We start from the raw sequence: 18,547 nt of genomic DNA on the forward strand, positions 1-18,547 counted from the left end.
ATCCTTCATTAAAACAAAACTTGAGGAATCAAATTGTGTATTATGGGGACAGAAGATATGACGTTTTGAATAACAATCGTGAAATTCAGACACACATATATTTACACTCTGATTTTCTAAAGTAAATCCATAACCATAAAGTAAAATCTTTCGAAAGACGTGTCAAAGGTAATAATCTGAATTTCTCTTTCAAAGAAATTCACAATTAAATGCACTGTGTAAGTCAAGCATGTTGTCATATAAGAAATCAGCAAAAATTAACTATCTCATTACTGGTCATATAGATGAGAGAGGAAATGAACCTAACGTTTAAATTGTGGATGGGAAACAACAGTTTTTAGTTTTCAGCTTCAATACATATGTTTATGAATAATTGATTTCTTTATATAGTCTTATCGCTATCTAGACGGATATAGCTATGTATAAATAGATGCATACTTATACGTTGATAAGTATCAGTATAAAACATTGACGTTATGTTTTTCCAAGACCAAATTCTAAGAAATGGGTGAAATAGTAAATCTCATAATTCAAGCAGGTCCCACCGAGATTTGAACTCGGATCGCGGGATTCAGAGTCCAGAGTGCTAACCATTACACCATGGAACCCTCCCATACATGAGTAATTTTTCCATTGAGACAAAAGAGAGCGCATTAGTGCGGGGGCATTTCTTACATTGATGAAACGATATCTCTGTTGAATGCTCATAGTGTAAAGAGCTATAATGTGATTTGATTCTGTTCAGATACATTCTCCTTAACAGTGTTAAATATGCAAACGTTTATCAGGATAGGCAAGTTATATCATAATGATCATCTTTGACTGTAACATATTAAAACATTTTACATTTCCAAACTAATACACCCATTTCTTTGTCTCTCACATGGGATGCGCCAAAGAGCAATGATTGGCACGTTGGACTTTGCATGCAAAGGTACCAGTCCAAATCTTGGGGGTACTATTTTATTACTCTTGACCTTTTCTATTTCTGTCACCTTTGTTTATTGATAGCTCAAATCCAACACCAGTAGGTTGAAAGAGACAATTATTGATTCCTTTCAAAACGTCCATCAGCTTGAACAAGTTACAGAAATACAAACATTATAATACGTTTACATCACATTCCTACACAAAATAGTGTGACATTAAGAAATCCTATCCTGTTTTTCTGAAATGCATTTCAGAGGCCTGATTCCCAGCATCCCTTTTTGAAGCTTTCTGCGCTATTGATAAGGCGAATTTAGCACATTTTGAAAGAGAAGTGTTCTTAAATCAAACCTAGAGAACCACAATGACGGTATCATTCAGATAGTACAAATGTTTTTGTATATTAGTATGGAAATTGTGAAATAAAACGTTTTTCATGCTGATTTTCAACAGTCGATCTGCAATCGTGAAACATAAGCTTTTGCTTGGAGGCCTCACAGGTACTGATCTAATTTTCTCTTTTAAGATTATTCACAAATCATATGATATGCTTTGTATAAATCAACTATATTGTTAGATCAAAATTGAGTAAAAAGTGACTATCTCAATTTCATGACATATAGAAGAGTAAGGAGAAGAAGCTCATGTTTCAAATGTGGAGAGGCAACAACTTTTCATTATTTTCACCTCTACTAATTATATGCATTTTTATAATGTATGTGTTTATGTTGTCCTATAAATATACAGAGACATATAGCAAGATATAGGGAGATACATACGTGTAAAGTGGATATGTACAAGTTTATAAGTAAATGAGATGTTTTTCCAATTAATAATTCTAAGAACTGAATGGAAAAAGAAAATCGTAAAGTTTAGATAAGTCCCACTGTGATTTGTACTCAGATCCCGGTTTTCAGAGTCTAGAGTGCTAAGCATGATACCATCAAACCACCTGTACCAGGTTGAGCTTTTCATTTTGAGAGAAGAGATTGCATTCACGGGGGAATCTTATATTTTATTGCAAAATCGTATCTCACATAAAAAGTACTGTTCAACAGAGTGATAGCGTTACTTGAGTCCTCTGGGCAACATCCTTCCCTAACATAGTTCAATATGCAAAAGTTGAACAGAATAGAAAAGTAATAACATTCTGTTGGTCTTTGACTGTAGAACATTAAAAACTTTGAAATGTTCACATTGCTGCAGCAATTTGCTCCCTTGTCACATGGGAGGTTCCATGTTGTAATGGTTAGCACTTTGGACTTTGAATCCAAGGATCCGAGTTCAAATCTCGGTGGGACCACTTTCATGACTGTTGATCAAATCTTTTTCTGTCAAGTGTATTCATAAATATCACAAATCTAACACGGGTAGAGTGAAACATTAATTTATTGATTGTATTCTGAAAGTCTATTCGATGTGAGCAAATGATAGAACTTTTAGAAAACATGGAAATTAAATGGCTCAAAATAATGAGACATTTTGCGAGCTGACTCTGTTTTCTCAAACTCATCACAGGGGGCTGATGCAAGATATTACTTTCTTAAATCTTACTGTTATTGATAAGGGGAAGATGGAACTTTTTAATTGGAAATCCTTCATTAAAACAAAACTTGAGGAATCAAATTGTGTATTATGGGGACAGAAGATATGACGTTTTGAATAACAATCGTGAAATTCAGACACACATATATTTACACTCTGATTTTCTAAAGTAAATCCATAACCATAAAGTAAAATCTTTCGAAAGACGTGTCAAAGGTAATAATCTGAATTTCTCTTTCAAAGAAATTCACAATTAAATGCACTGTGTAAGTCAAGCATGTTGTCATATAAGAAATCAGCAAAAATTAACTATCTCATTACTGGTCATATAGATGAGAGAGGAAATGAACCTAACGTTTAAATTGTGGATGGGAAACAACAGTTTTTAGTTTTCAGCTTCAATACATATGTTTATGAATAATTGATTTCTTTATATAGTCTTATCGCTATCTAGACGGATATAGCTATGTATAAATAGATGCATACTTATACGTTGATAAGTATCAGTATAAAACATTGACGTTATGTTTTTCCAAGACCAAATTCTAAGAAATGGGTGAAATAGTAAATCTCATAATTCAAGCAGGTCCCACCGAGATTTGAACTCGGATCGCGGGATTCAGAGTCCAGAGTGCTAACCATTACACCATGGAACCCTCCCATACATGAGTAATTTTTCCATTGAGACAAAAGAGAGCGCATTAGTGCGGGGGCATTTCTTACATTGATGAAACGATATCTCTGTTGAATGCTCATAGTGTAAAGAGCTATAATGTGATTTGATTCTGTTCAGATACATTCTCCTTAACAGTGTTAAATATGCAAACGTTTATCAGGATAGGCAAGTTATATCATAATGATCATCTTTGACTGTAACATATTAAAACATTTTACATTTCCAAACTAATACACCCATTTCTTTGTCTCTCACATGGGATGCGCCAAAGAGCAATGATTGGCACGTTGGACTTTGCATGCAAAGGTACCAGTCCAAATCTTGGGGGTACTATTTTATTACTCTTGACCTTTTCTATTTCTGTCACCTTTGTTTATTGATAGCTCAAATCCAACACCAGTAGGTTGAAAGAGACAATTATTGATTCCTTTCAAAACGTCCATCAGCTTGAACAAGTTACAGAAATACAAACATTATAATACGTTTACATCACATTCCTACACAAAATAGTGTGACATTAAGAAATCCTATCCTGTTTTTCTGAAATGCATTTCAGAGGCCTGATTCCCAGCATCCCTTTTTGAAGCTTTCTGCGCTATTGATAAGGCGAATTTAGCACATTTTGAAAGAGAAGTGTTCTTAAATCAAACCTAGAGAACCACAATGACGGTATCATTCAGATAGTACAAATGTTTTTGTATATTAGTATGGAAATTGTGAAATAAAACGTTTTTCATGCTGATTTTCAACAGTCGATCTGCAATCGTGAAACATAAGCTTTTGCTTGGAGGCCTCACAGGTACTGATCTAATTTTCTCTTTTAAGATTATTCACAAATCATATGATATGCTTTGTATAAATCAACTATATTGTTAGATCAAAATTGAGTAAAAAGTGACTATCTCAATTTCATGACATATAGAAGAGTAAGGAGAAGAAGCTCATGTTTCAAATGTGGAGAGGCAACAACTTTTCATTATTTTCACCTCTACTAATTATATGCATTTTTATAATGTATGTGTTTATGTTGTCCTATAAATATACAGAGACATATAGCAAGATATAGGGAGATACATACGTGTAAAGTGGATATGTACAAGTTTATAAGTAAATGAGATGTTTTTCCAATTAATAATTCTAAGAACTGAATGGAAAAAGAAAATCGTAAAGTTTAGATAAGTCCCACTGTGATTTGTACTCAGATCCCGGTTTTCAGAGTCTAGAGTGCTAAGCATGATACCATCAAACCACCTGTACCAGGTTGAGCTTTTCATTTTGAGAGAAGAGATTGCATTCACGGGGGAATCTTATATTTTATTGCAAAATCGTATCTCACATAAAAAGTACTGTTCAACAGAGTGATAGCGTTACTTGAGTCCTCTGGGCAACATCCTTCCCTAACATAGTTCAATATGCAAAAGTTGAACAGAATAGAAAAGTAATAACATTCTGTTGGTCTTTGACTGTAGAACATTAAAAACTTTGAAATGTTCACATTGCTGCAGCAATTTGCTCCCTTGTCACATGGGAGGTTCCATGTTGTAATGGTTAGCACTTTGGACTTTGAATCCAAGGATCCGAGTTCAAATCTCGGTGGGACCACTTTCATGACTGTTGATCAAATCTTTTTCTGTCAAGTGTATTCATAAATATCACAAATCTAACACGGGTAGAGTGAAACATTAATTTATTGATTGTATTCTGAAAGTCTATTCGATGTGAGCAAATGATAGAACTTTTAGAAAACATGGAAATTAAATGGCTCAAAATAATGAGACATTTTGCGAGCTGACTCTGTTTTCTCAAACTCATCACAGGGGGCTGATGCAAGATATTACTTTCTTAAATCTTACTGTTATTGATAAGGGGAAGATGGAACTTTTTAATTGGAAATCCTTCATTAAAACAAAACTTGAGGAATCAAATTGTGTATTATGGGGACAGAAGATATGACGTTTTGAATAACAATCGTGAAATTCAGACACACATATATTTACACTCTGATTTTCTAAAGTAAATCCATAACCATAAAGTAAAATCTTTCGAAAGACGTGTCAAAGGTAATAATCTGAATTTCTCTTTCAAAGAAATTCACAATTAAATGCACTGTGTAAGTCAAGCATGTTGTCATATAAGAAATCAGCAAAAATTAACTATCTCATTACTGGTCATATAGATGAGAGAGGAAATGAACCTAACGTTTAAATTGTGGATGGGAAACAACAGTTTTTAGTTTTCAGCTTCAATACATATGTTTATGAATAATTGATTTCTTTATATAGTCTTATCGCTATCTAGACGGATATAGCTATGTATAAATAGATGCATACTTATACGTTGATAAGTATCAGTATAAAACATTGACGTTATGTTTTTCCAAGACCAAATTCTAAGAAATGGGTGAAATAGTAAATCTCATAATTCAAGCAGGTCCCACCGAGATTTGAACTCGGATCGCGGGATTCAGAGTCCAGAGTGCTAACCATTACACCATGGAACCCTCCCATACATGAGTAATTTTTCCATTGAGACAAAAGAGAGCGCATTAGTGCGGGGGCATTTCTTACATTGATGAAACGATATCTCTGTTGAATGCTCATAGTGTAAAGAGCTATAATGTGATTTGATTCTGTTCAGATACATTCTCCTTAACAGTGTTAAATATGCAAACGTTTATCAGGATAGGCAAGTTATATCATAATGATCATCTTTGACTGTAACATATTAAAACATTTTACATTTCCAAACTAATACACCCATTTCTTTGTCTCTCACATGGGATGCGCCAAAGAGCAATGATTGGCACGTTGGACTTTGCATGCAAAGGTACCAGTCCAAATCTTGGGGGTACTATTTTATTACTCTTGACCTTTTCTATTTCTGTCACCTTTGTTTATTGATAGCTCAAATCCAACACCAGTAGGTTGAAAGAGACAATTATTGATTCCTTTCAAAACGTCCATCAGCTTGAACAAGTTACAGAAATACAAACATTATAATACGTTTACATCACATTCCTACACAAAATAGTGTGACATTAAGAAATCCTATCCTGTTTTTCTGAAATGCATTTCAGAGGCCTGATTCCCAGCATCCCTTTTTGAAGCTTTCTGCGCTATTGATAAGGCGAATTTAGCACATTTTGAAAGAGAAGTGTTCTTAAATCAAACCTAGAGAACCACAATGACGGTATCATTCAGATAGTACAAATGTTTTTGTATATTAGTATGGAAATTGTGAAATAAAACGTTTTTCATGCTGATTTTCAACAGTCGATCTGCAATCGTGAAACATAAGCTTTTGCTTGGAGGCCTCACAGGTACTGATCTAATTTTCTCTTTTAAGATTATTCACAAATCATATGATATGCTTTGTATAAATCAACTATATTGTTAGATCAAAATTGAGTAAAAAGTGACTATCTCAATTTCATGACATATAGAAGAGTAAGGAGAAGAAGCTCATGTTTCAAATGTGGAGAGGCAACAACTTTTCATTATTTTCACCTCTACTAATTATATGCATTTTTATAATGTATGTGTTTATGTTGTCCTATAAATATACAGAGACATATAGCAAGATATAGGGAGATACATACGTGTAAAGTGGATATGTACAAGTTTATAAGTAAATGAGATGTTTTTCCAATTAATAATTCTAAGAACTGAATGGAAAAAGAAAATCGTAAAGTTTAGATAAGTCCCACTGTGATTTGTACTCAGATCCCGGTTTTCAGAGTCTAGAGTGCTAAGCATGATACCATCAAACCACCTGTACCAGGTTGAGCTTTTCATTTTGAGAGAAGAGATTGCATTCACGGGGGAATCTTATATTTTATTGCAAAATCGTATCTCACATAAAAAGTACTGTTCAACAGAGTGATAGCGTTACTTGAGTCCTCTGGGCAACATCCTTCCCTAACATAGTTCAATATGCAAAAGTTGAACAGAATAGAAAAGTAATAACATTCTGTTGGTCTTTGACTGTAGAACATTAAAAACTTTGAAATGTTCACATTGCTGCAGCAATTTGCTCCCTTGTCACATGGGAGGTTCCATGTTGTAATGGTTAGCACTTTGGACTTTGAATCCAAGGATCCGAGTTCAAATCTCGGTGGGACCACTTTCATGACTGTTGATCAAATCTTTTTCTGTCAAGTGTATTCATAAATATCACAAATCTAACACGGGTAGAGTGAAACATTAATTTATTGATTGTATTCTGAAAGTCTATTCGATGTGAGCAAATGATAGAACTTTTAGAAAACATGGAAATTAAATGGCTCAAAATAATGAGACATTTTGCGAGCTGACTCTGTTTTCTCAAACTCATCACAGGGGGCTGATGCAAGATATTACTTTCTTAAATCTTACTGTTATTGATAAGGGGAAGATGGAACTTTTTAATTGGAAATCCTTCATTAAAACAAAACTTGAGGAATCAAATTGTGTATTATGGGGACAGAAGATATGACGTTTTGAATAACAATCGTGAAATTCAGACACACATATATTTACACTCTGATTTTCTAAAGTAAATCCATAACCATAAAGTAAAATCTTTCGAAAGACGTGTCAAAGGTAATAATCTGAATTTCTCTTTCAAAGAAATTCACAATTAAATGCACTGTGTAAGTCAAGCATGTTGTCATATAAGAAATCAGCAAAAATTAACTATCTCATTACTGGTCATATAGATGAGAGAGGAAATGAACCTAACGTTTAAATTGTGGATGGGAAACAACAGTTTTTAGTTTTCAGCTTCAATACATATGTTTATGAATAATTGATTTCTTTATATAGTCTTATCGCTATCTAGACGGATATAGCTATGTATAAATAGATGCATACTTATACGTTGATAAGTATCAGTATAAAACATTGACGTTATGTTTTTCCAAGACCAAATTCTAAGAAATGGGTGAAATAGTAAATCTCATAATTCAAGCAGGTCCCACCGAGATTTGAACTCGGATCGCGGGATTCAGAGTCCAGAGTGCTAACCATTACACCATGGAACCCTCCCATACATGAGTAATTTTTCCATTGAGACAAAAGAGAGCGCATTAGTGCGGGGGCATTTCTTACATTGATGAAACGATATCTCTGTTGAATGCTCATAGTGTAAAGAGCTATAATGTGATTTGATTCTGTTCAGATACATTCTCCTTAACAGTGTTAAATATGCAAACGTTTATCAGGATAGGCAAGTTATATCATAATGATCATCTTTGACTGTAACATATTAAAACATTTTACATTTCCAAACTAATACACCCATTTCTTTGTCTCTCACATGGGATGCGCCAAAGAGCAATGATTGGCACGTTGGACTTTGCATGCAAAGGTACCAGTCCAAATCTTGGGGGTACTATTTTATTACTCTTGACCTTTTCTATTTCTGTCACCTTTGTTTATTGATAGCTCAAATCCAACACCAGTAGGTTGAAAGAGACAATTATTGATTCCTTTCAAAACGTCCATCAGCTTGAACAAGTTACAGAAATACAAACATTATAATACGTTTACATCACATTCCTACACAAAATAGTGTGACATTAAGAAATCCTATCCTGTTTTTCTGAAATGCATTTCAGAGGCCTGATTCCCAGCATCCCTTTTTGAAGCTTTCTGCGCTATTGATAAGGCGAATTTAGCACATTTTGAAAGAGAAGTGTTCTTAAATCAAACCTAGAGAACCACAATGACGGTATCATTCAGATAGTACAAATGTTTTTGTATATTAGTATGGAAATTGTGAAATAAAACGTTTTTCATGCTGATTTTCAACAGTCGATCTGCAATCGTGAAACATAAGCTTTTGCTTGGAGGCCTCACAGGTACTGATCTAATTTTCTCTTTTAAGATTATTCACAAATCATATGATATGCTTTGTATAAATCAACTATATTGTTAGATCAAAATTGAGTAAAAAGTGACTATCTCAATTTCATGACATATAGAAGAGTAAGGAGAAGAAGCTCATGTTTCAAATGTGGAGAGGCAACAACTTTTCATTATTTTCACCTCTACTAATTATATGCATTTTTATAATGTATGTGTTTATGTTGTCCTATAAATATACAGAGACATATAGCAAGATATAGGGAGATACATACGTGTAAAGTGGATATGTACAAGTTTATAAGTAAATGAGATGTTTTTCCAATTAATAATTCTAAGAACTGAATGGAAAAAGAAAATCGTAAAGTTTAGATAAGTCCCACTGTGATTTGTACTCAGATCCCGGTTTTCAGAGTCTAGAGTGCTAAGCATGATACCATCAAACCACCTGTACCAGGTTGAGCTTTTCATTTTGAGAGAAGAGATTGCATTCACGGGGGAATCTTATATTTTATTGCAAAATCGTATCTCACATAAAAAGTACTGTTCAACAGAGTGATAGCGTTACTTGAGTCCTCTGGGCAACATCCTTCCCTAACATAGTTCAATATGCAAAAGTTGAACAGAATAGAAAAGTAATAACATTCTGTTGGTCTTTGACTGTAGAACATTAAAAACTTTGAAATGTTCACATTGCTGCAGCAATTTGCTCCCTTGTCACATGGGAGGTTCCATGTTGTAATGGTTAGCACTTTGGACTTTGAATCCAAGGATCCGAGTTCAAATCTCGGTGGGACCACTTTCATGACTGTTGATCAAATCTTTTTCTGTCAAGTGTATTCATAAATATCACAAATCTAACACGGGTAGAGTGAAACATTAATTTATTGATTGTATTCTGAAAGTCTATTCGATGTGAGCAAATGATAGAACTTTTAGAAAACATGGAAATTAAATGGCTCAAAATAATGAGACATTTTGCGAGCTGACTCTGTTTTCTCAAACTCATCACAGGGGGCTGATGCAAGATATTACTTTCTTAAATCTTACTGTTATTGATAAGGGGAAGATGGAACTTTTTAATTGGAAATCCTTCATTAAAACAAAACTTGAGGAATCAAATTGTGTATTATGGGGACAGAAGATATGACGTTTTGAATAACAATCGTGAAATTCAGACACACATATATTTACACTCTGATTTTCTAAAGTAAATCCATAACCATAAAGTAAAATCTTTCGAAAGACGTGTCAAAGGTAATAATCTGAATTTCTCTTTCAAAGAAATTCACAATTAAATGCACTGTGTAAGTCAAGCATGTTGTCATATAAGAAATCAGCAAAAATTAACTATCTCATTACTGGTCATATAGATGAGAGAGGAAATGAACCTAACGTTTAAATTGTGGATGGGAAACAACAGTTTTTAGTTTTCAGCTTCAATACATATGTTTATGAATAATTGATTTCTTTATATAGTCTTATCGCTATCTAGACGGATATAGCTATGTATAAATAGATGCATACTTATACGTTGATAAGTATCAGTATAAAACATTGACGTTATGTTTTTCCAAGACCAAATTCTAAGAAATGGGTGAAATAGTAAATCTCATAATTCAAGCAGGTCCCACCGAGATTTGAACTCGGATCGCGGGATTCAGAGTCCAGAGTGCTAACCATTACACCATGGAACCCTCCCATACATGAGTAATTTTTCCATTGAGACAAAAGAGAGCGCATTAGTGCGGGGGCATTTCTTACATTGATGAAACGATATCTCTGTTGAATGCTCATAGTGTAAAGAGCTATAATGTGATTTGATTCTGTTCAGATACATTCTCCTTAACAGTGTTAAATATGCAAACGTTTATCAGGATAGGCAAGTTATATCATAATGATCATCTTTGACTGTAACATATTAAAACATTTTACATTTCCAAACTAATACACCCATTTCTTTGTCTCTCACATGGGATGCGCCAAAGAGCAATGATTGGCACGTTGGACTTTGCATGCAAAGGTACCAGTCCAAATCTTGGGGGTACTATTTTATTACTCTTGACCTTTTCTATTTCTGTCACCTTTGTTTATTGATAGCTCAAATCCAACACCAGTAGGTTGAAAGAGACAATTATTGATTCCTTTCAAAACGTCCATCAGCTTGAACAAGTTACAGAAATACAAACATTATAATACGTTTACATCACATTCCTACACAAAATAGTGTGACATTAAGAAATCCTATCCTGTTTTTCTGAAATGCATTTCAGAGGCCTGATTCCCAGCATCCCTTTTTGAAGCTTTCTGCGCTATTGATAAGGCGAATTTAGCACATTTTGAAAGAGAAGTGTTCTTAAATCAAACCTAGAGAACCACAATGACGGTATCATTCAGATAGTACAAATGTTTTTGTATATTAGTATGGAAATTGTGAAATAAAACGTTTTTCATGCTGATTTTCAACAGTCGATCTGCAATCGTGAAACATAAGCTTTTGCTTGGAGGCCTCACAGGTACTGATCTAATTTTCTCTTTTAAGATTATTCACAAATCATATGATATGCTTTGTATAAATCAACTATATTGTTAGATCAAAATTGAGTAAAAAGTGACTATCTCAATTTCATGACATATAGAAGAGTAAGGAGAAGAAGCTCATGTTTCAAATGTGGAGAGGCAACAACTTTTCATTATTTTCACCTCTACTAATTATATGCATTTTTATAATGTATGTGTTTATGTTGTCCTATAAATATACAGAGACATATAGCAAGATATAGGGAGATACATACGTGTAAAGTGGATATGTACAAGTTTATAAGTAAATGAGATGTTTTTCCAATTAATAATTCTAAGAACTGAATGGAAAAAGAAAATCGTAAAGTTTAGATAAGTCCCACTGTGATTTGTACTCAGATCCCGGTTTTCAGAGTCTAGAGTGCTAAGCATGATACCATCAAACCACCTGTACCAGGTTGAGCTTTTCATTTTGAGAGAAGAGATTGCATTCACGGGGGAATCTTATATTTTATTGCAAAATCGTATCTCACATAAAAAGTACTGTTCAACAGAGTGATAGCGTTACTTGAGTCCTCTGGGCAACATCCTTCCCTAACATAGTTCAATATGCAAAAGTTGAACATAATAGAAAAGTAATAACATTCTGTTGGTCTTTGACTGTAGAACATTAAAAACTTTGAAATGTTCACATTGCTGCAGCAATTTGCTCCCTTGTCACATGGGAGGTTCCATGTTGTAATGGTTAGCACTTTGGACTTTGAATCCAAGGATCCGAGTTCAAATCTCGGTGGGACCACTTTCATGACTGTTGATCAAATCTTTTTCTGTCAAGTGTATTCATAAATATCACAAATCTAACACGGGTAGAGTGAAACATTAATTTATTGATTGTATTCTGAAAGTCTATTCGATGTGAGCAAATGATAGAACTTTTAGAAAACATGGAAATTAAATGGCTCAAAATAATGAGACATTTTGCGAGCTGACTCTGTTTTCTCAAACTCATCACAGGGGGCTGATGCAAGATATTACTTTCTTAAATCTTACTGTTATTGATAAGGGGAAGATGGAACTTTTTAATTGGAAATCCTTCATTAAAACAAAACTTGAGGAATCAAATTGTGTATTATGGGGACAGAAGATATGACGTTTTGAATAACAATCGTGAAATTCAGACACACATATATTTACACTCTGATTTTCTAAAGTAAATCCATAACCATAAAGTAAAATCTTTCGAAAGACGTGTCAAAGGTAATAATCTGAATTTCTCTTTCAAAGAAATTCACAATTAAATGCACTGTGTAAGTCAAGCATGTTGTCATATAAGAAATCAGCAAAAATTAACTATCTCATTACTGGTCATATAGATGAGAGAGGAAATGAACCTAACGTTTAAATTGTGGATGGGAAACAACAGTTTTTAGTTTTCAGCTTCAATACATATGTTTATGAATAATTGATTTCTTTATATAGTCTTATCGCTATCTAGACGGATATAGCTATGTATACATAGATGCATACTTATACGTTGATAAGTATCAGTATAAAACATTGACGTTATGTTTTTCCAAGACCAAATTCTAAGAAATGGGTGAAATAGTAAATCTCATAATTCAAGCAGGTCCCACCGAGATTTGAACTCGGATCGCTGGATTCAGAGTCCAGAGTGCTAACCATTACACCATGGAACCCTCCCATACATGAGTCATTTTTCCATTGAGACAAAAGAGAGCGCATTAGTGCGGGGGCATTTCTTACATTGATGAAACGATATCTCTGTTGAATGCTCATATTGTAAAGAGCTATAATGTGATTTGATTCTGTTCAGATACATTCTCCTTAACAGTGTTAAATATGCAAACGTTTATCAGGATAGGCAAGTTATATCATAATGATCATCTTTGACTGTAACATATTAAAACATTTTACATTTCCAAACTAATACACCCATTTCTTTGTCTCTCACATGGGATGCGCCAAAGAGCAATGATTGGCACGTTGGACTTTGCATGCAAAGGTACCAGTCCAAATCTTGGGGGTACTATTTTATTACTCTTGACCTTTTCTATTTCTGTCACCTTTGTTTATTGATAGCTCAAATCCAACACCAGTAGGTTGAAAGAGACAATTATTGATTCCTTTCAAAACGTCCATCAGCTTGAACAAGTTACAGAAATACAAACATTATAATACGTTTACATCACATTCCTACACAAAATAGTGTGACATTAAGAAATCCTATCCTGTTTTTCTGAAATGCATTTCAGAGGCCTGATTCCCAGCATCCCTTTTTGAAGCTTTCTGCGCTATTGATAAGGCGAATTTAGCACATTTTGAAAGAGAAGTGTTCTTAAATCAAACCTAGAGAACCACAATGACGGTATCATTCAGATAGTACAAATGTTTTTGTATATTAGTATGGAAATTGTGAAATAAAACGTTTTTCATGCTGATTTTCAACAGTCGATCTGCAATCGTGAAACATAAGCTTTTGCTTGGAGGCCTCACAGGTACTGATCTAATTTTCTCTTTTAAGATTATTCACAAATCATATGATATGCTTTGTATAAATCAACTATATTGTTAGATCAAAATTGAGTAAAAAGTGACTATCTCAATTTCATGACATATAGAAGAGTAAGGAGAAGAAGCTCATGTTTCAAATGTGGAGAGGCAACAACTTTTCATTATTTTCACCTCTACTAATTATATGCATTTTTATAATGTATGTGTTTATGTTGTCCTATAAATATACAGAGACATATAGCAAGATATAGGGAGATACATACGTGTAAAGTGGATATGTACAAGTTTATAAGTAAATGAGATGTTTTTCCAATTAATAATTCTAAGAACTGAATGGAAAAAGAAAATCGTAAAGTTTAGATAAGTCCCACTGTGATTTGTACTCAGATCCCGGTTTTCAGAGTCTAGAGTGCTAAGCATGATACCATCAAACCACCTGTACCAGGTTGAGCTTTTCATTTTGAGAGAAGAGATTGCATTCACGGGGGAATCTTATATTTTATTGCAAAATCGTATCTCACATAAAAAGTACTGTTCAACAGAGTGATAGCGTTACTTGAGTCCTCTGGGCAACATCCTTCCCTAACATAGTTCAATATGCAAAAGTTGAACATAATAGAAAAGTAATAACATTCTGTTGGTCTTTGACTGTAGAACATTAAAAACTTTGAAATGTTCACATTGCTGCAGCAATTTGCTCCCTTGTCACATGGGAGGTTCCATGTTGTAATGGTTAGCACTTTGGACTTTGAATCCAAGGATCCGAGTTCAAATCTCGGTGGGACCACTTTCATGACTGTTGATCAAATCTTTTTCTGTCAAGTGTATTCATAAATATCACAAATCTAACACGGGTAGAGTGAAACATTAATTTATTGATTGTATTCTGAAAGTCTATTCGATGTGAGCAAATGATAGAACTTTTAGAAAACATGGAAATTAAATGGCTCAAAATAATGAGACATTTTGCGAGCTGACTCTGTTTTCTCAAACTCATCACAGGGGGCTGATGCAAGATATTACTTTCTTAAATCTTACTGTTATTGATAAGGGGAAGATGGAACTTTTTAATTGGAAATCCTTCATTAAAACAAAACTTGAGGAATCAAATTGTGTATTATGGGGACAGAAGATATGACGTTTTGAATAACAATCGTGAAATTCAGACACACATATATTTACACTCTGATTTTCTAAAGTAAATCCATAACCATAAAGTAAAATCTTTCGAAAGACGTGTCAAAGGTAATAATCTGAATTTCTCTTTCAAAGAAATTCACAATTAAATGCACTGTGTAAGTCAAGCATGTTGTCATATAAGAAATCAGCAAAAATTAACTATCTCATTACTGGTCATATAGATGAGAGAGGAAATGAACCTAACGTTTAAATTGTGGATGGGAAACAACAGTTTTTAGTTTTCAGCTTCAATACATATGTTTATGAATAATTGATTTCTTTATATAGTCTTATCGCTATCTAGACGGATATAGCTATGTATACATAGATGCATACTTATACGTTGATAAGTATCAGTATAAAACATTGACGTTATGTTTTTCCAAGACCAAATTCTAAGAAATGGGTGAAATAGTAAATCTCATAATTCAAGCAGGTCCCACCGAGATTTGAACTCGGATCGCTGGATTCAGAGTCCAGAGTGCTAACCATTACACCATGGAACCCTCCCATACATGAGTCATTTTTCCATTGAGACAAAAGAGAGCGCATTAGTGCGGGGGCATTTCTTACATTGATGAAACGATATCTCTGTTGAATGCTCATATTGTAAAGAGCTATAATGTGATTTGATTCTGTTCAGATACATTCTCCTTAACAGTGTTAAATATGCAAACGTTTATCAGGATAGGCAAGTTATATCATAATGATCATCTTTGACTGTAACATATTAAAACATTTTACATTTCCAAACTAATACACCCATTTCTTTGTCTCTCACATGGGATGCGCCAAAGAGCAATGATTGGCACGTTGGACTTTGCATGCAAAGGTACCAGTCCAAATCTTGGGGGTACTATTTTATTACTCTTGACCTTTTCTATTTCTGTCACCTTTGTTTATTGATAGCTCAAATCCAACACCAGTAGGTTGAAAGAGACAATTATTGATTCCTTTCAAAACGTCCATCAGCTTGAACAAGTTACAGAAATACAAACATTATAATACGTTTACATCACATTCCTACACAAAATAGTGTGACATTAAGAAATCCTATCCTGTTTTTCTGAAATGCATTTCAGAGGCCTGATTCCCAGCATCCCTTTTTGAAGCTTTCTGCGCTATTGATAAGGCGAATTTAGCACATTTTGAAAGAGAAGTGTTCTTAAATCAAACCTAGAGAACCACAATGACGGTATCATTCAGATAGTACAAATGTTTTTGTATATTAGTATGGAAATTGTGAAATAAAACGTTTTTCATGCTGATTTTCAACAGTCGATCTGCAATCGTGAAACATAAGCTTTTGCTTGGAGGCCTCACAGGTACTGATCTAATTTTCTCTTTTAAGATTATTCACAAATCATATGATATGCTTTGTATAAATCAACTATATTGTTAGATCAAAATTGAGTAAAAAGTGACTATCTCAATTTCATGACATATAGAAGAGTAAGGAGAAGAAGCTCATGTTTCAAATGTGGAGAGGCAACAACTTTTCATTATTTTCACCTCTACTAATTATATGCATTTTTATAATGTATGTGTTTATGTTGTCCTATAAATATACAGAGACATATAGCAAGATATAGGGAGATACATACATGTAAAGTGGATATGTACAAGTTTATAAGTAAATGAGATGTTTTTCCAATTAATAATTCTAAGAACTGAATGGAAAAAGAAAATCGTAAAGTTTAGATAAGTCCCACTGTGATTTGTACTCAGATCCCGGTTTTCAGAGTCTAGAGTGCTAAGCATGATACCATCAAACCACCTGTACCAGGTTGAGCTTTTCATTTTGAGAGAAGAGATTGCATTCACGGGGGAATCTTATATTTTATTGCAAAATCGTATCTCACATAAAAAGTACTGTTCAACAGAGTGATAGCGTTACTTGAGTCCTCTGGGCAACATCCTTCCCTAACATAGTTCAATATGCAAAAGTTGAACAGAATAGAAAAGTAATAACATTCTGTTGGTCTTTGACTGTAGAACATTAAAAACTTTGAAATGTTCACATTGCTGCAGCAATTTGCTCCCTTGTCACATGGGAGGTTCCATGTTGTAATGGTTAGCACTTTGGACTTTGAATCCAAGGATCCGAGTTCAAATCTCGGTGGGACCACTTTCATGACTGTTGATCAAATCTTTTTCTGTCAAGTGTATTCATAAATATCACAAATCTAACACGGGTAGAGTGAAACATTAATTTATTGATTGTATTCTGAAAGTCTATTCGATGTGAGCAAATGATAGAACTTTTAGAAAACATGGAAATTAAATGGCTCAAAATAATGAGACATTTTGCGAGCTGACTCTGTTTTCTCAAACTCATCACAGGGGGCTGATGCAAGATATTACTTTCTTAAATCTTACTGTTATTGATAAGGGGAAGATGGAACTTTTTAATTGGAAATCCTTCATTAAAACAAAACTTGAGGAATCAAATTGTGTATTATGGGGACAGAAGATATGACGTTTTGAATAACAATCGTGAAATTCAGACACACATATATTTACACTCTGATTTTCTAAAGTAAATCCATAACCATAAAGTAAAATCTTTCGAAAGACGTGTCAAAGGTAATAATCTGAATTTCTCTTTCAAAGAAATTCACAATTAAATGCACTGTGTAAGTCAAGCATGTTGTCATATAAGAAATCAGCAAAAATTAACTATCTCATTACTGGTCATATAGATGAGAGAGGAAATGAACCTAACGTTTAAATTGTGGATGGGAAACAACAGTTTTTAGTTTTCAGCTTCAATACATATGTTTATGAATAATTGATTTCTTTATATAGTCTTATCGCTATCTAGACGGATATAGCTATGTATAAATAGATGCATACTTATACGTTGATAAGTATCAGTATAAAACATTGACGTTATGTTTTTCCAAGACCAAATTCTAAGAAATGGGTGAAATAGTAAATCTCATAATTCAAGCAGGTCCCACCGAGATTTGAACTCGGATCGCGGGATTCAGAGTCCAGAGTGCTAACCATTACACCATGGAACCCTCCCATACATGAGTAATTTTTCCATTGAGACAAAAGAGAGCGCATTAGTGCGGGGGCATTTCTTACATTGATGAAACGATATCTCTGTTGAATGCTCATAGTGTAAAGAGCTATAATGTGATTTGATTCTGTTCAGATACATTCTCCTTAACAGTGTTAAATATGCAAACGTTTATCAGGATAGGCAAGTTATATCATAATGATCATCTTTGACTGTAACATATTAAAACATTTTACATTTCCAAACTAATACACCCATTTCTTTGTCTCTCACATGGGATGCGCCAAAGAGCAATGA

The 18,547-nt window shown here is 33.8% G+C and overlaps 15 non-coding genes across 15 annotated transcripts; 7 read left to right on the plus strand and 8 right to left on the minus strand.

The window, feature by feature from the left end:
* Positions 1-536: 536 nt before the first annotated feature.
* TRNAQ-CUG (transfer RNA glutamine (anticodon CUG)) lies at positions 537-608 on the minus strand. Its single transcript has one exon. It is a non-coding gene; the product is annotated as a tRNA-Gln (tRNA).
* A 1,550-nt stretch (positions 609-2,158) lies between these two features.
* TRNAQ-UUG (transfer RNA glutamine (anticodon UUG)) lies at positions 2,159-2,230 on the plus strand. The gene has a single exon. It is a non-coding gene; the product is annotated as a tRNA-Gln (tRNA).
* Positions 2,231-3,056: 826 nt separating this feature from the next.
* Positions 3,057-3,128, minus strand: TRNAQ-CUG (transfer RNA glutamine (anticodon CUG)). The gene has a single exon. It is a non-coding gene; the product is annotated as a tRNA-Gln (tRNA).
* Positions 3,129-4,678: 1,550 nt separating this feature from the next.
* Positions 4,679-4,750, plus strand: TRNAQ-UUG (transfer RNA glutamine (anticodon UUG)). Its single transcript has one exon. It is a non-coding gene; the product is annotated as a tRNA-Gln (tRNA).
* Positions 4,751-5,576: 826 nt separating this feature from the next.
* Positions 5,577-5,648, minus strand: TRNAQ-CUG (transfer RNA glutamine (anticodon CUG)). The gene has a single exon. It is a non-coding gene; the product is annotated as a tRNA-Gln (tRNA).
* A 1,550-nt stretch (positions 5,649-7,198) lies between these two features.
* On the plus strand, positions 7,199-7,270 carry TRNAQ-UUG (transfer RNA glutamine (anticodon UUG)). Its single transcript has one exon. It is a non-coding gene; the product is annotated as a tRNA-Gln (tRNA).
* Positions 7,271-8,096: 826 nt separating this feature from the next.
* Positions 8,097-8,168, minus strand: TRNAQ-CUG (transfer RNA glutamine (anticodon CUG)). The gene has a single exon. It is a non-coding gene; the product is annotated as a tRNA-Gln (tRNA).
* Positions 8,169-9,718: 1,550 nt separating this feature from the next.
* On the plus strand, positions 9,719-9,790 carry TRNAQ-UUG (transfer RNA glutamine (anticodon UUG)). Its single transcript has one exon. It is a non-coding gene; the product is annotated as a tRNA-Gln (tRNA).
* Positions 9,791-10,616: 826 nt separating this feature from the next.
* On the minus strand, positions 10,617-10,688 carry TRNAQ-CUG (transfer RNA glutamine (anticodon CUG)). The gene has a single exon. It is a non-coding gene; the product is annotated as a tRNA-Gln (tRNA).
* A 1,550-nt stretch (positions 10,689-12,238) lies between these two features.
* On the plus strand, positions 12,239-12,310 carry TRNAQ-UUG (transfer RNA glutamine (anticodon UUG)). Its single transcript has one exon. It is a non-coding gene; the product is annotated as a tRNA-Gln (tRNA).
* Positions 12,311-13,136: 826 nt separating this feature from the next.
* On the minus strand, positions 13,137-13,208 carry TRNAQ-CUG (transfer RNA glutamine (anticodon CUG)). The gene has a single exon. It is a non-coding gene; the product is annotated as a tRNA-Gln (tRNA).
* Positions 13,209-14,758: 1,550 nt separating this feature from the next.
* On the plus strand, positions 14,759-14,830 carry TRNAQ-UUG (transfer RNA glutamine (anticodon UUG)). Its single transcript has one exon. It is a non-coding gene; the product is annotated as a tRNA-Gln (tRNA).
* An 826-nt stretch (positions 14,831-15,656) lies between these two features.
* TRNAQ-CUG (transfer RNA glutamine (anticodon CUG)) lies at positions 15,657-15,728 on the minus strand. Its single transcript has one exon. It is a non-coding gene; the product is annotated as a tRNA-Gln (tRNA).
* Positions 15,729-17,278: 1,550 nt separating this feature from the next.
* Positions 17,279-17,350, plus strand: TRNAQ-UUG (transfer RNA glutamine (anticodon UUG)). Its single transcript has one exon. It is a non-coding gene; the product is annotated as a tRNA-Gln (tRNA).
* Positions 17,351-18,176: 826 nt separating this feature from the next.
* TRNAQ-CUG (transfer RNA glutamine (anticodon CUG)) lies at positions 18,177-18,248 on the minus strand. The gene has a single exon. It is a non-coding gene; the product is annotated as a tRNA-Gln (tRNA).
* Positions 18,249-18,547: the final 299 nt, after the last annotated feature.

Source organism: Lissotriton helveticus, chromosome 4_1 (assembly GCF_964261635.1).
Source record: "Lissotriton helveticus chromosome 4_1, aLisHel1.1, whole genome shotgun sequence".
Taxonomy (NCBI): domain Eukaryota; kingdom Metazoa; phylum Chordata; class Amphibia; order Caudata; family Salamandridae; genus Lissotriton; species Lissotriton helveticus.